This window comes from Typopeltis vanoorti, chromosome 22 (genome assembly GCF_054136105.1).
Source record: "Typopeltis vanoorti isolate ZY-2024b chromosome 22, IOZ_Tvanoo_1.0, whole genome shotgun sequence".
Taxonomy (NCBI): Eukaryota; Metazoa; Arthropoda; class Arachnida; order Uropygi; family Thelyphonidae; genus Typopeltis; species Typopeltis vanoorti.
The window spans coordinates 46,126,627-46,141,440 of NC_143570.1; the positions used below are offsets into that span (position 1 = coordinate 46,126,627).

The following is a 14,814-nucleotide window of genomic DNA, read 5'->3' on the forward strand; positions in this document are numbered from 1 at the left end:
GGAGATGATAGAGCTCATCTTTTGCAGATATCTTTTAGTGATGTCACTTCCAACTGATACTGATAACTTTGGAGGAAAAAAAATAGCATTAGGTGGTGGAAGTGAAAGCATAGTCAAGAGAGTGACAGAGATTTTCCCTGCAATACTCCCCCTCTAATCCAGAAGATGTCTGCTCAGCCTCGTGAAGATGAGCGAGCTCATAATTTGAGGATATCTTTTAGTGATGTCACCTCCAACTGATACTGATAACTTTTTCGGAAAAAAAAATAAAAAAACGCGTTTTTTATTTTTTCTAATCTGAGTCTCGGGTCTGGGTTAGTCCCGAGGGGGTGGAAAGAGGGGGAAAATAGTTCCACTGCATAAAGGAGGTTCCAAGACTGCTGTTGTAAATTACCGACCAATTAGCATATCAGGAATCGTTGTCAAGGTCTTGGAGAAATTAGTCAAGAGAAGAATACAGAATTGGATAGATGAAAATGGGATACTGTACGGGAGTTAACATGGTTTTGTGAAGGGTAGATCATGCCACAGTAACTTGCTCATTTTATAACACAGAAACAGATGAACTGGATAAGGGTAATCGGTTTACAGCGATTCTACTGGACCTTGCCAGGGCATTTGACAGGATACCACATGGAACTCGAATCAGTAACTTGGAGCAAATGGGGATGGATATAGGGTTGGTGAGATGGATAGGAGGGTGGTAGATGGAGGGATACCAGAGAGTGGTTTATTCAGGAGTGTAGTCCAAAAGACGGCTTGTGACTACTGGTGTGCAGCAGGGTTCTGTTCTTGGACCACTACTATTTAATTTGTTCAATAACGGTATAGGAGAGGATCTGAGAGGAACTGACTGTTCATTTGTTTGCTGATGATGCAAAGCTCGGTAGAGCAATTGTGCGTGCACAGGATGTCCAAATATTGCAGGATGATTTGGATAGTTTGGAGGAATGGTCTGGGGAAAATGAATGTCAATTTAATGTTGCAAAGTATAATGTTATGCATTTTGGAGTGAAAAGATTAGCAACAGTATATCACATTGGTCGAACCGTACTCCAGGAGATTGATGAGGCCAGGGATTTGGGAGTGTTGGTGGATAGAGAGTTGAAGTTTAGGGGGCACATTGCAAAAGTGGCTAAATCATCTCATCAAATCACTTGGTTACTGAAAAATACTTTAACAAGCAGAGACAAACAAGTTATTGTTCCCCTATATCGAGCCCTGATAAGACCCCATCTGGACTACTGTGCCCAGATATGGGAGCCAGGGTTTCTTCTTGATGGGGAGGAGGTGGAGAGGATCCAGAGACGAGTGACCAAGATGATAGCAGGTCTATGGAATGAACCTTATGAGAACAGATTGAAGATTTGTATGTTGCAAAAATTGGTTGATAAGCAGAAAAGGGGTGATGTGATTGAGACATTCAAATTACTGAAGGGTTTCTATAAGATCAATCCAGAAGATATTTTTGAGAATAGGACTAGTGGTGGGAGGACTAGTGGCATACATGGAAGCTGGGCAAGAATGTGGTTAACAAGGGTGTTAGAGCTAGGTTTTTTACTTGGAGAATGGTCAATGAGTGGAATAAGCTGCCAGAGTCTGTTGTGGGTGCTATGACCATGAATGATTTTAAGGCGAGGTATGATAGATACTGTGTGAAAGACGAATAGCTGTTCTTGACATGATGTTAGGGCCTCCATCGATGAGTCTGTCGACTCCTTGGAGTTGCCCGAAGTAGTAGTAGTAGTAGTAGTAGTAATAATGATAATAATAATAATAATATTATTATTATTTAAATCGGAAATGGTAGGTTTGTAGAGGTAACGCTTTAAAACTTTTATTTAAAATTTTTTTTGACCAAAAACGATTATTTGATAACTCAGTATCATCGTTGATGTTCATTCGGTATTATAAATGATAGACGATATCATTTGATTCGAAAGCTCTGGGTTCGAATCTTCTAGATCTTCAATAATATTTTAGCATTTGTCATAATGATGAAATAAACTGACATTACAAAGAACGAACTGCATATTTTTGCTATGAGTGTTTGCTATAAGAATAAACAACCCGAACAAAACTCAAAGAAGACTGAATTGCAGTTGACTGTTTCTGAGCTTAAATCTTGATCACATTCATTTCAGTTATTTATACTATATTTACGAAATTTGTCACAGTAGTTAATTCAAACTTTCCATCTTGTTTTACATAATTATTATTTTTTTTTAAAAAATAATTAACAACTATAGTCCGACCACAGAAGCGAGAGCTGTCGTTGGCAGACTGCCAAGAACAGTGAATTTATGATGAAGGGGAGAAAGAAATAAGGCGATGTACAAATCGGTCACCGACACGCGAAATCACGTGCTTTATTCGTAAAATTTCCAACTGTTATACAAGCGAAATAGTTACCACTTTAAACACTATAATGATCATAAAAGAGAAGTTAATTTTCCGACGTGTAATAATAAACATTCATCCCACAATACGGATTGATTACCCTATTATCTGAATGTATTCTCTTTCTTTTGACATGCGCAGAAGTGTCGAAGGGTCTTGCATCTATAGGCGTATTATTCTATTGTCAAGAGACAGTTGCATTTATTTAGTATTTTAATCAGCGTGGCTAACAATTAATGCCTCGCCATTCCTCTAACCTGCCAACATTTCCGACATATGAAAATCCTTTTTAAGGAAATCATTCACTCTTCTCAGCTGCTGCCTCTGAAAATCTCCGAGAAGATCCCTTTTGCTTGTTTCACTTTTGAAGACCAGTATTCACCTTGCAGGAATTTCATTTTCGTTCTTCTCCTCATTCTTATTTTTCTATTTCCATCTTCCTTTTCAAGACGTTGTGAAGGTTTATTTTTTTAATTGATTTATATTTTTCCTTTTTCATATTTTTATCATATGTTGCTTTAATGCCATTTTCTGTAAATTCCATTAAATGTTTACTTTTCAAAAAAAAAGCGTGTCACGCTTCTTCTTACAGATACATCGTTTCTTGAATTCACTAAATTTCTTTCGTGCGTAGGAACACGCCTCCGTTAGTGAATTCCGTGACCTATAGTTAGCATGTAATGATCGTCTCTTTATATCTTTGAATTCAGAGCTCTTGTAAAAGTGGTGATTTTTATCTCTTTTATTAGTTTCCTCCTTTAAAAAAATTGGTGTTTTTTAGTAGATTTTAGTGTATTTAATGTTTTAAACATATTTGTATTACGATATTGCAGCATTAAATATAGTTTAAATTGACATGAAAAACGCACAAAAACCTAATGCTAAGAAGACCAGCGAAGTTGAGATTAAGAAGGCTTGCAGCTATGGAGGCTATTGAAAATGAATTAACCGCCAAAATTGCGAGGTTAAAGCAGGTTATTAGACTAATAAGCGGGAATTGCAGAAAAACTAGCAGTGTTTGAATGAACAAAGAGAGAAATAGTAAATTAAGCAGCAAAATAAGAACCAAAGCACGGAATTAGGTAAGGTATTAAGTAACGGAGAATTTTTGCTAAGGGAAAACGTTTTTCCTTAGCAAAAATTAAAAATATAGCACCAATTCAAAAACAGAAAAGTAAACGCGATCGTAATTCTAGTATGTACTAACGACTTATTTAGCGATACCTTGAATACGAAAGAGAGAGAGAATATGAAAAGATCATTGCAAGAAACGTGAGTGAAGAGAGCGAGAAAGTAAAAATTGTAAGAAAGTAAAAATACTGATGAAAGATGATACTTTTCTTCTGCCGACGAATTTTTTCGTCTAGTCTGGTTAAAAGATCGGAATAATATTCCCCGGTTATCGTTTTACCCTTTTCAAGATAATTAATAAACAAAATGCTTTAGCATCCCAAAGCACCGATGCTATGACCTTTCCAGCTGATGGAACCAGCTTCTGTCCACTGTTTGGATTCTAGTATGTAATGATGAATCCAAGTCTGATCGATAGAGAAAGCGCGGCACACATTCTGCGCAAAACTTTTTCATTTACAATTCTTCATGCAAAATATATCCTACACGTTCTTTTGAAATGCCTATAGTCTCAACAATTTTACGCTATTTGACTCGCCGGTTATCCAATACCACATCGTGCACTTGATCAATGATTTCTGGTGTTTCACGTTTTGGACGTCCTTCTTGTGGATCATCTTCAAGGCTAGTACGGCCACGTTTAAACTCGGCAGCCCATTTCGTAATTGGCGAAAACGAAGGAGAAGAGTGCCAATAAAATTTTATGAAGTTCGAAAGAATTTCTTTTGACATTAAACATTTTATAAAGAATTTTATAACCGCATGATACTCAATTTTATCCATTTCAAGGAATGTAGACAACGCGTTTGCTTCAGACAGAATGACTTGCAATTTCACATGGATGCTTATGACAGATGTACCAACTTAGAGAAAAATCGGCTAGATTTTTTTTAAGTTGCCATGTTGTCGTCTATGATCGAGGCCGAGAACCTTCAGGCGACCCTGTGTGTGTGTGTGTGTGTGTGTGTGTGTGTGTGTGTGTGTGTGTGTGTGTGTGTGTGTGTGTGTGTGTGTTAGAGAAGAACAGATCTGCACGTTTTCCAACTTTTTCACGCAGACTACAGAGAAAAGTATACCAAAGTACATTCAGGTAGCTTCCATCTGCATACGAATGCTAGGAGTATCAGAGACAAAAGGGTACAATTTTTGTCTTGGTCAATACGTTGTGACCTCAGATTTTAGGCATTAGTGAGACTAGCTGTCAGAACCATACTAACTGGTATCGGGTGTAAAGGGTAGAGCATTTTTAAGATGAAGAGACAGCAGAGAAAGGAGGGCTTCCTACTAACGATATCGGATGACTTGAATTCAGTTAGTGTTGAGACCTATGATTGTAATACTGGTAGCAATTTTTCAGGTGACAGTGAGTTTGAAGCCATATAGTGGAAGCTAACAAGATTAAACACACAATGGGATGTTTTTACAGACCGGGGGGATCCGTGCGAAGGACGAAGAAATGCATCAACAAATAAATGCGAGAATGAAAAAAGAGTAATCATAATAGTGGACTTTAATTCTCCAAATATTGTTTGGGTAGCTGTGAAATCGCATAAGAAGAATGAGACTGAATTTATTGAGCTGTTGCGAGAAAACTTCATCTAGCAGCATGTGACAGAAGATCAAAGAGCGTTAAGTCTAATTATAGTGTCAGAGGGGGGGGGTTCAGTTGAGGACGTAACTATTCTGTCTCCAGTTGGTAACAGCGATTATGCGGTACTCACTTGAAGTGTCGAGGCGGTCATGCTGAACTACGAAGCAGGAAATTATGACCATCTGAGAGGGTTCTGTGCCATGGTATCAGTTATTGGATGGGAAGGATATGGACAGTGCGTGTGAAGTATTTAAAAATACTTCAATGATGCGATAACAGAATGTGTTCATAGAGTTCGAAAAACAAATAGGGTAGGAGATAAATGGATGTGTAATCAAGCAAGAGATTCGTAAGAAACTGTTGAGGTAGAAGGAATACTGTGTGGAGAAGTATGATGTCCGTTATGAAAATTATATGCAGCAGGATAGAAGAGTCAAGGTTTATACGGAAAAAATATACTTTTGAATTTTTCTTAGGCTTTTGACAGAATACAACATGGAATACTTTTGCATAACTTGGAGAATATGAGATTGGATTATAAAATATTAACGTGGATAAGAGGATGGCTGAGTGACATTTTAAAATGCGCTCTATGGGGGATGGTGAGTGTAAGATTTAAGGTAACCTCTGGTGTACCATAACGATCGGTCATCGGTCCACTGTTAGTCAATGTGTACATTAATGACATTGGAAAGGATTTGAAGGCGGCAGATAGTTATTTTCTGATGACGCAAATATAGTTAGAATAATCGAGAATGCGGCTCATAATACTTGCAGAATGATTTGAATAGGCTGAAATTGTGGTGTTAAATCATTTTGGTTTAATTAGATATCCAATGTCGTATTATAGTGGTAGGATTATGCAGGAGGAAACTAATCTTGCTAGGGATCTTGGAGTGTAAGTAGATAGGAAGTTGAAGATCGCAGGCCATGTTGCAATGATTGCAAATACTAAAAATTAATTGCAATGCAGAAACGAACGTTGAAGTGTAAAGATAAGTCATTTTGTCTCTTTACAAGGCCTTGATAAGACCTCACTTGGAATATTGTGCCCAGGTCTGGTAAAAATGATATCTGGATTGTGGAATACTGATTATGAAGACTCCGCGTTAGCTTACAAAGAAGAAGAAGAAGAAATAATGATATGATTGAAACTTATAAACTTTTGAAAGAGTCACACAGGATTTCAGTTGATGGAATTTTATGGAGGGTGGGGAAAGGACAAGAGGGCATCCTTGGAAGCTGAGAATGAATGCCACTGAGAAAGGGGTTAGGAGGTGAGGTATTTTTCTCTGAGTGGTGCGGGATTGGGGATTGTTATTGGATGTTGTGCGTGCAAGCAGCATGAATGAATTTAAGAATAAATATGATAGCTGGTGCATATAGTATAGATTCTCTCGATGAGTCCCTGACTTCGTGGAAGTCTCCCTTAATATTTCCATCAATTATAGTTTACGAGTTTTTGCAGTAAGAGAAATTCACCAGTTTAACTCGAGTTCTTTCGCTTAATAGATCGAATAATAATTGATCTTACTAAACTGAATTATTTCCCAGCAGTCTTATTTCATATTCTCCTTACAGCTCCTCATAAGGAGGTGCAGTTTCTTACTGTATTGAAACAACTTAACCCTACCCTTTTTTAATATTCTAAAATCGGTTGTCCCAAGTGCTGCACCAATAAAATAACAACCATAGCATTTAATTAACGAGTAATAAAATCTTGAAGAGCGATTCATTTAGGATTTTTGTTTTCGAATTTCTTTTCCTTTTTTTTCACAAGTGGCTGAAATTGCATATTTTGACTAAAAAGGATGCAGTGGCAACTTACTCCAAATATCGTTTTGGTTGTGTAAGCTGGGAACTGCTTGCCTTTCTTCCTTAAGAATTATGCAGAGGATGAAGTGCAATAAAAATAAGCGCTTTAGATATTTTAAGAGTAATAAAACGACAGGGTGTTACTGAAAGTATTTTTGCCTTCGAGGTTCATTTGCAAGAGTCATAGTCTTTAGATGAAGATGAATTTTTGGGGAAAAAAAATTGCGTAATCTAAGATTAGGAAATTCCTATAAACTTTAGTTTTCTTTCTGTTTTTTTTATATCTTGTATCGAATATGGATTACGTCACTTATTACTGTACTTCAGTTTCGAATGTGCTCTTAATCAAAGCATAACACGTAAAAAAAAAAAACGAAAGAAAAAACAGCAATTTTCGGCAATCGGTGTCTCGGCGCTAGAATAAATATTCTAGAACTCAATTCAAGCGTTTGAGTCTTTTTTAGTTTTCTTTCTTAATACAAAGAAAGTAACAGTGTAAATTATGTATGCATTTTAATAAGCATCGTATTTAACTTATCGAATTCTTCCTCAGCATTCATTAGTTTATCGCTCTAATAACCAAATTCTAATCCTTAGTGCGGAAGTGCGGGCCGAAACTTACAATATCACGTCGTTTATGAACGGAAGTATTTAGTCCACTGTTTTTCGCCGTGTAGGAACGCTGTATCGGAGGCTAATTGCTAGAATGTTTGTTTCCGATTTGCAGTAAATATATATAGTCTTACATATACCCTATCTCCGTAGCTATAGGAACAAATTGAATATTAACAATCTCATTGATATATAACAATGCAGAAAGAAAAATAAATTATATTTCAAAGAAGAATTATAATTTGCATGCTGCCAAGAGACAAAGAACAAAAATGAGGCCAGAAATTTATAGTCAAGAAATATTTATCTTTATTCATCGTTTGTAGGAGAAAGTCATCAAAAGATGCGAGCAGACCTGTTTTTGAAGGAGAGAATCGATTAAATTTGCATTTTCCACTCTTTTGGTTGGTGTGATGTTCCAAACAAAGGCCTGATTAAAAAAAAAAAAAAAAAAAAAAAAAAAAAAAAAAACTGAGCCATTGGGAAGAACAAGATATGACTTAACAATTCTCAGCGTCATTTGAATATTGTATAAAGACTGCTGTTCACGAACCGAACAAGACACATGCTGCTGCTGCAAAAAATAAATAAATAAATAAATATTATGCAAACTGAATTTCATAGACTAAAACAATGTTTGAAATATTTAAATGATAATTTCTCTTTCGTGAACTTTTGTATTCCAATGAGGGAAGGTGGGTTAATTTGTTATTCATAGACTAAAGAAGGTTTTATTAAATCTATTTACTTCGTATTTCCACTTCACACCGACATTATTTTAAATATATGAAACTTTTGCAAAATAGAAATTTATTTACATAAAGGTAAAATACGAATATTCCAACTAAAACTGGTTAAAATTTATTTACTAAATTGCAAACAAAAACTCTACTGGAAGTAACTAACAATGTTCAAGTATTCCATTTTTTTTACTGTTTTAAATTTTAATTAGTATTTAATTTTCGATCATTTATCTTGATAAGCTCATGTTCGATACAAACTAGGCCCACTCTTAGCTATATAATTGTAAACAACGTAGGACTTTAATTTTATTAGGTTTGTCATTACTGAATTACTGTAAACGATTTCGGTCAGTTGATTATTATTATTTTCTAAAGAATCGTTTTTATTAGTGTACCCTAGTTGGTCCGAAACAAAGAGGTTCGATAGTCCACCTAATAATAAAACACTAGACTACAAAACAGCCAAGTAAAGTATCTTTTGCCTCTCAACATAGAATTTTTTTCCTTTAATGTGTCTGTTAATTTTTTTTGTGCTTACTTCATCACTTAAGCCAGACTAATGCACATTAGGTCGTTAAAAAGTATAATTAATTCTTTTATATCAGTGTTCGGATGATAAAAACAAACAAAACATTCTTTTTTAAATGTAAGAAAGCAAAGAACTTGATCCAAGAAGTTTTTTCAATACTAAAAAATAAAGGTTTTCTTTTTATTAAAAATGATTGAGAAAAGTAGAGCAACTTATTTAAACTATATTTTTATCTTAATTTTGGTATCGCAGATATAAAGAAAATACTTTTTTTTTTTTTGAAATTTTTTCAATTGTTGCATTACTTGCATGATGTAACATTAAGTGATCTTATGACGTGACTGAGAAGGATATCTGGCTTTTTGTCATAAATGTTATCAGTGTTAATTGAAAAAAAAAGTGCTGTCGCTCGTTTTTACAGCTATAAACTTGCTGACGATTCTTTATTGTGAGATCAGTTTTCTTTTTTGCCTTTTTTCTTTTGTGAAAATGGTGCAAGCCATGTTAGTTTCCACAACTCTTCCTCGTTACTCATTTTCTTACCATTTTTTTTCTTTATAAAAAGTGATGATAAAAACTGTCGTAAAATGCGGATTTTATGCTCAATGTTTATAACCTCTTAGAATGTATACTTAAATGACTTTTCTAGATGCGATTCATGTGCTGTCCCCTATCTAGGAGGATGACCATCATGATGTGACTTTTAACTACGGCGTAACGACGTGTGTAAGGATCCAATCTCTTCCACACACTGTCGTAAGTATTCATAGCTGTAAATAGGTGTGCTCACGGGGCCGATTTGCCTCTTCTGAGGGACAGAAAACCCGAGCCTCCCTACCTCCGTATAAGACCAGATAAATGTTCCTCACCTCATGAACAGGAATCAAACCCGTTTCGTTTGTACCGACTGAGCTACGCAGGCACTTTTTCTAGATAACAGTATTAAAAACTTGATAAGGAGGTCGTCTCTTAAACTCATTGGCTTTACGATGTAGCATTAAATGAGTATACAGGTCGAGTGATTATTATGGGAGACTTCAGATACGGATATATAGACTATAGAATATACACTATATTTCTTCTATATGGGTAGAAGAACGCCCACATGGTAGGAAGGAAATGGAATTTATACGTCCAGGAAGTAAAAGTGGGTCGGGGGCCTGTAGCGGTCTATATACTAATGGTGGGTGTGGTCAAATACTTATGCTAGAAGCATCAGGATGAGCGAGCTGTTTTTAGCATTGATTAGTGCAACCTCGCCAAACATTATAGGTATTAGTGAGATTTAGATAAGAGCAGATGATGTAGTTTCAGGGATTGTGAAAGGTTTAGTATTTTCAGGGAAGATAGAGAAGACAAGATGATGCGGACACTATTGATGATAGGGAAAAATAAATTGCAGCCAAAAAGAATGAGATAGACGGGAGGGTGGCTGTTCATTTGAAGCTGTCTAGTGTGAGATCAAGGCCAGTAATTACGACAATGTACAGTTAGTTGTTACTATAAACCGGAGGGAGGGGGGCATGGATGATCTGGAGGACATGTATCGGCAAATTACGAGAAGTCGAGTGATTATTATGGGAGGCTTCAACTAAGGAGGTGTATATTGGAAGCAAGAAAGATCACATGCCAGGAAGGAAATGGACTTTATACACCTATTAAGGGTGTATAAAGTCTTGGATGTAATGGAAGGGACTCGGTGTGGGAGAGTACTGGACTTAGTCCATAGGAAAAGAAGAGCTACTCGTAACCAAGTTGACCATATTTTCTCCAATTGGTGAAAGTGAGCATGCGGTCTTGAATTGGAGATTGTAAGTCACGTGGAATACTTGGTCAAGAAGGGGTATATGTGGAAGTACAAGGCAGGTCATTATGACGAGCTTAGTAAGACGCTTAAATTTGTGCCATGCCATAAAACCCTTCAGAATAAGGATATTAGTAGTGTATGGGAGATATAAAGTTCATCTAGATGAAGCAATACTAAATGTTATACCTAAAGGAAGGAGGGTTAATCAGGTAGGAATTGAATGAGTAATAGCATTAAGCACGAGCTGCAGAAGAAGAAAATGCTTGGAACTCTAATTCAAGGGAACTAGCAGTTCCAAAGGAGTAGAAAGAGTCTTTGCATAAGGGTTCTTATGTTTTCTTATGCACGCGAACATAAGAACCTCCATTATGCAAGAAAATGGGTTTTCTTGCATAAGATAGGTTCTAAGACTGCAGTAGAAAATTAGACCAATCCGTATTTCAGGCATGGTGGTAAAAGTACTGGAAAAATTATTCAAAATAAGAATTCGAGAATGTATGGATAAAAATTATGATACTTCATGAGGGTTAACATGGCTTTGTGAAGATTTAATCATGCCTCAGTAATTTACTAACTTTTGTTATAGAGTAACAGCTGAATTGGGTAAAGGAAATGGCTATACGATGATTTTGCAAAGGCATTCGACAGAATACCACACAAAACTCTTATGCAAATTAGAACAACTGGGATGGATATGATGCTGGTAGTGGATAAGAACCTGCCTACTTGAGAGATAACAAAAAATGGTATATGAAGGGGCAGAATTGAAGCGAAAACAGGTGACTAATGGTGTGCTGCAAGGTTCGGTGCTGGGACCATTGCTGTTTAATTTGTACATGAATGATATAGGAAATAATCTGAAACGAAATATTCAGTTTGACGACGAGAAATTAGGTAGAGTAATAGTTATTCAAGGCGTTGTGGCACGCTTCCAAGTCTTTTAAATAGGCTGTAAGTATGGGCAAAAGATAATAGTATCAGTTCATTGTAGAAAAATGTAAAGATATGCGTTTTAGCTAAATAGATTACAACTGTATATCTATTTAGCTAATAGATATACAACTGTATATCTATTTCTACACGAAATATGAGATATAGATGATGATGTAGATACTTATAGATGAAGCTAGAGATTTAGGGTGGTAGTAGAGAGGGTGAAAATTTAAAGGACATATTTCTAACTGTTTACCACCAACCCTAAATCTGTCTTTATCTATTTCGTGGAGTACAGTGCCAGCAATGATATATACAGCATGACTATTGAAGAACACACTAATAAGTAGAAATAAAAGAAGTAATTCCTCATCTCTCTACTAGGAAGTTATTCTTTACAGAGCCTTTATACGTCCACATCTGGATTACTGCGCTCAAATCTGGTCTTCTGGATTTCTTGGGGATGTGAAAGTGTGAATAATCAGAGTCGAGAGACCAAGATGGTGAATGATCTATTGAATGTTCTCTATGAAGATAGATTGTGGGTGCGTGTGGATTGCAGAAGTTTGTCGATATCAGAAAACAAAAAGGGATATGATAGAACATTTAAGTTGTTTAAAGTTGATAGTTCACCTTTATTATCTTTGATATCCATTTACAGTACTCTTTCCTCCATTTATAAGTTTCGGTGTAGGATTGCTGCAGGGAAAATGTTTTAGCACTTGGCATGGAGAGGCCAAAACAAGGAGTCATAGTGGAAGCTGAATAAAGGAGTAGTTAGTAGGGTGATGAGGACTAGCCTTTTGTTTGGAGAGTTCTGAATGAGAGGAATGTATTGGCAGTCAGCTGTGAGCGATTTATATATCTGTTAATGGATTCACGGAGGGTTATGATAGATTGTGTGGATAGTTTTGGTCTCCCTCGATGAGTTTTCCACTCCATGGAGGTTCCCGTCAATAATAATGTATTATTTTTTATTATTATTCCTTCCCTCCTCTTTTACCTTGCGGTGTCGAGGATTTGTTTTCTACATTTTACTGCAACCGTATCGAGGATAAGGCGGTTAGCCCTATGCTTCCCTGTGTGTCCTATGTCTGTAGATGCGTGTGTTCACGGGCTGGTTTACCTGTTATGGGGGACGAAAAAAATCCCTCTTTCTCCGTATGAGAGTGGCTAACTCATCTTTTGTCGAAAGAGAGCAGATAAAGGTTCCTCAAGTCACTGACTGGAATTGAACCCAGGTCTTTCCGACCAAAGGGCATCGTCAATACTGACTGAGCTACAGAGGCTCATATCGTTTATAGTAAAACACATTATATCACTCAAAGTTTAATTTAATTTTAAAATAGATTTCCTTTTTTTTTCAAACGAATCTTATATTTTTTAATTTCTATGTTTAATTCAGACTAATGTGCATATCCCTTTTTTTTTAGTTCATTCTGTTTAAAGAATCATAAAAAAAGCCATGAAAACAAAACAAAAGTAAGTTAAAGTTTTTGTTAAATAACTGTTGACACTTGCATAATCATGTAATCATTTATTTTTCTTTGTCAATTTAATTTTAATGATTTTTGAAACGATCTATATCGGATATATTCAAGACCGATAGTCTTTGATGAGTGTAATTTCCCGGACGGATGTTCGCGACTAATAAGTGGTATGTGTCATGATCTTCTCTTCTCCAATTTATTCATAAAGACAGTACGCTCTTTCATAGTTCTTGCATTTCTTGCCTGGGTAATCTGAATTCCTGTCGTAAGCTGCTAGTGTTAATGACATAACCAAATAAACTTTTCATTATAGTAAACAAATAAGCTCTCTCTCTCGATGCTATATCAATCTAAAAGTGAACTCTCCAGCATTTTTGCTGTATGCGTCACAGCTGTCTGTAGTAGCAAATGAAATTTCTCCGTCCGATATAAGTACATCTACGGGTATTCTGAAATATGACCAAGAAATTTCAGTTTTTACTACAAAGAGTATGTCCCAATCGAAAGATCTGTTTTCCTGCTCAAGAGGTGCTCTAATCGTCCTATGGAATGCAGTTTTTCTGCGTCTTTCAATACTGTTTTTGTGTGAAATTATTACTGTTTTAAATCTCTGGCCTTAGTATTTCTTTCATGTTTATTAAAGAAAGAATTTTAAACGGATTTAATGTAGTAAACTGGTAATGCCTAGACGATTGCGGATTATTTTTTATTTTTATTCTATGGCTAGGAAATGACGTACGTCACCTTTATTTCCTTAAGGTGTGATGTCGTGCTCTCAATATGTGTATACGTGAATTGTATCACACGTTGCTCTCAATATGTGTATACGTTGATTGTATCACACGTTGCTCTCAATATGTGTATACAGTATCGGTATATACAGAGACTATGAAAATGCTTTCAACTGTGTCTTTAGAGAATGTGTCTTTATAGTCTATGAAAAATAAGACAGGGATGTTAACTATTAAACACTTAGAAGGAACATCACTATTTTATACAATTTCTCCTGAAAAACAAACTGGAATAATATGCAGATAACATTGAAATAGTTTTCTAGCACCATTAATTTTATACCATGTAGACAAGAATTATTTTCAAACTTCCAAATCGAGGAGACGTTACCTGAATACCTACAGATATTCTACGGGATTCAATTCCAGAGAATTTGGCATCATGGTAATACCTAGTAGTCTGTTCGGCAAATAGCTCTCCAATGATATCGACGTATTATACCGCTAGAACACACTTGCATCATTTGCAAGACGGTCTCCATAAAGGAGAATGGGGAGGTGTACCTTATCAGCCACAGTCGGTAGGCACTTTTTTGGAATTTACTGTATAGTGATCTACAGGTGCCAATTCTCAGAGAGATTCTCAAGAAAAATATCCCGCATCCTAACACGTCTTCCTCCTATATTTCCGCTGCCATAACTCTGTGAATAATCTCCGTAGATTTTCACCTAAACCTTCCATAGCATAGCTGAAAGCGAGTTTTAGCCAAAGAGGTGGTCCATATGACGTCTGTTAGTTTCCAACTTTAGACCTAGTCATTGATGATTAGGTGTAAGTTCTCAGTATCTTAACAGGGCGTCTACCTCGGAGGCCCATAAGAAGGCTATGTTGGAAGACAGTGCTGTGGAAAACATTATCGTTCACCCTCTATTTCATCACGAGCAATTGATAAGGCGTGGTATTCGCCCAACAACTGCTTCTGCCCAGCATCTTCTACCTCTAGAACACGTGAAATACAACGCTCCGCGCAT

At 36.2% G+C, this 14,814-nt stretch overlaps 1 long non-coding RNA gene across 1 annotated transcript in view; it reads left to right on the top strand.

Moving 5' to 3' along the window:
- The window catches only part of LOC150094394 (uncharacterized), a 163,237-nt gene extending 150,185 nt beyond the window's left edge, over positions 1-13,052 (top strand). The window contains exon 3 of the long non-coding RNA XR_016550272.1: positions 12,995-13,052. This is a non-coding gene — a long non-coding RNA (uncharacterized LOC150094394). The remainder of the gene's footprint in view (positions 1-12,994) is intronic.
- Positions 13,053-14,814: the final 1,762 nt, after the last annotated feature.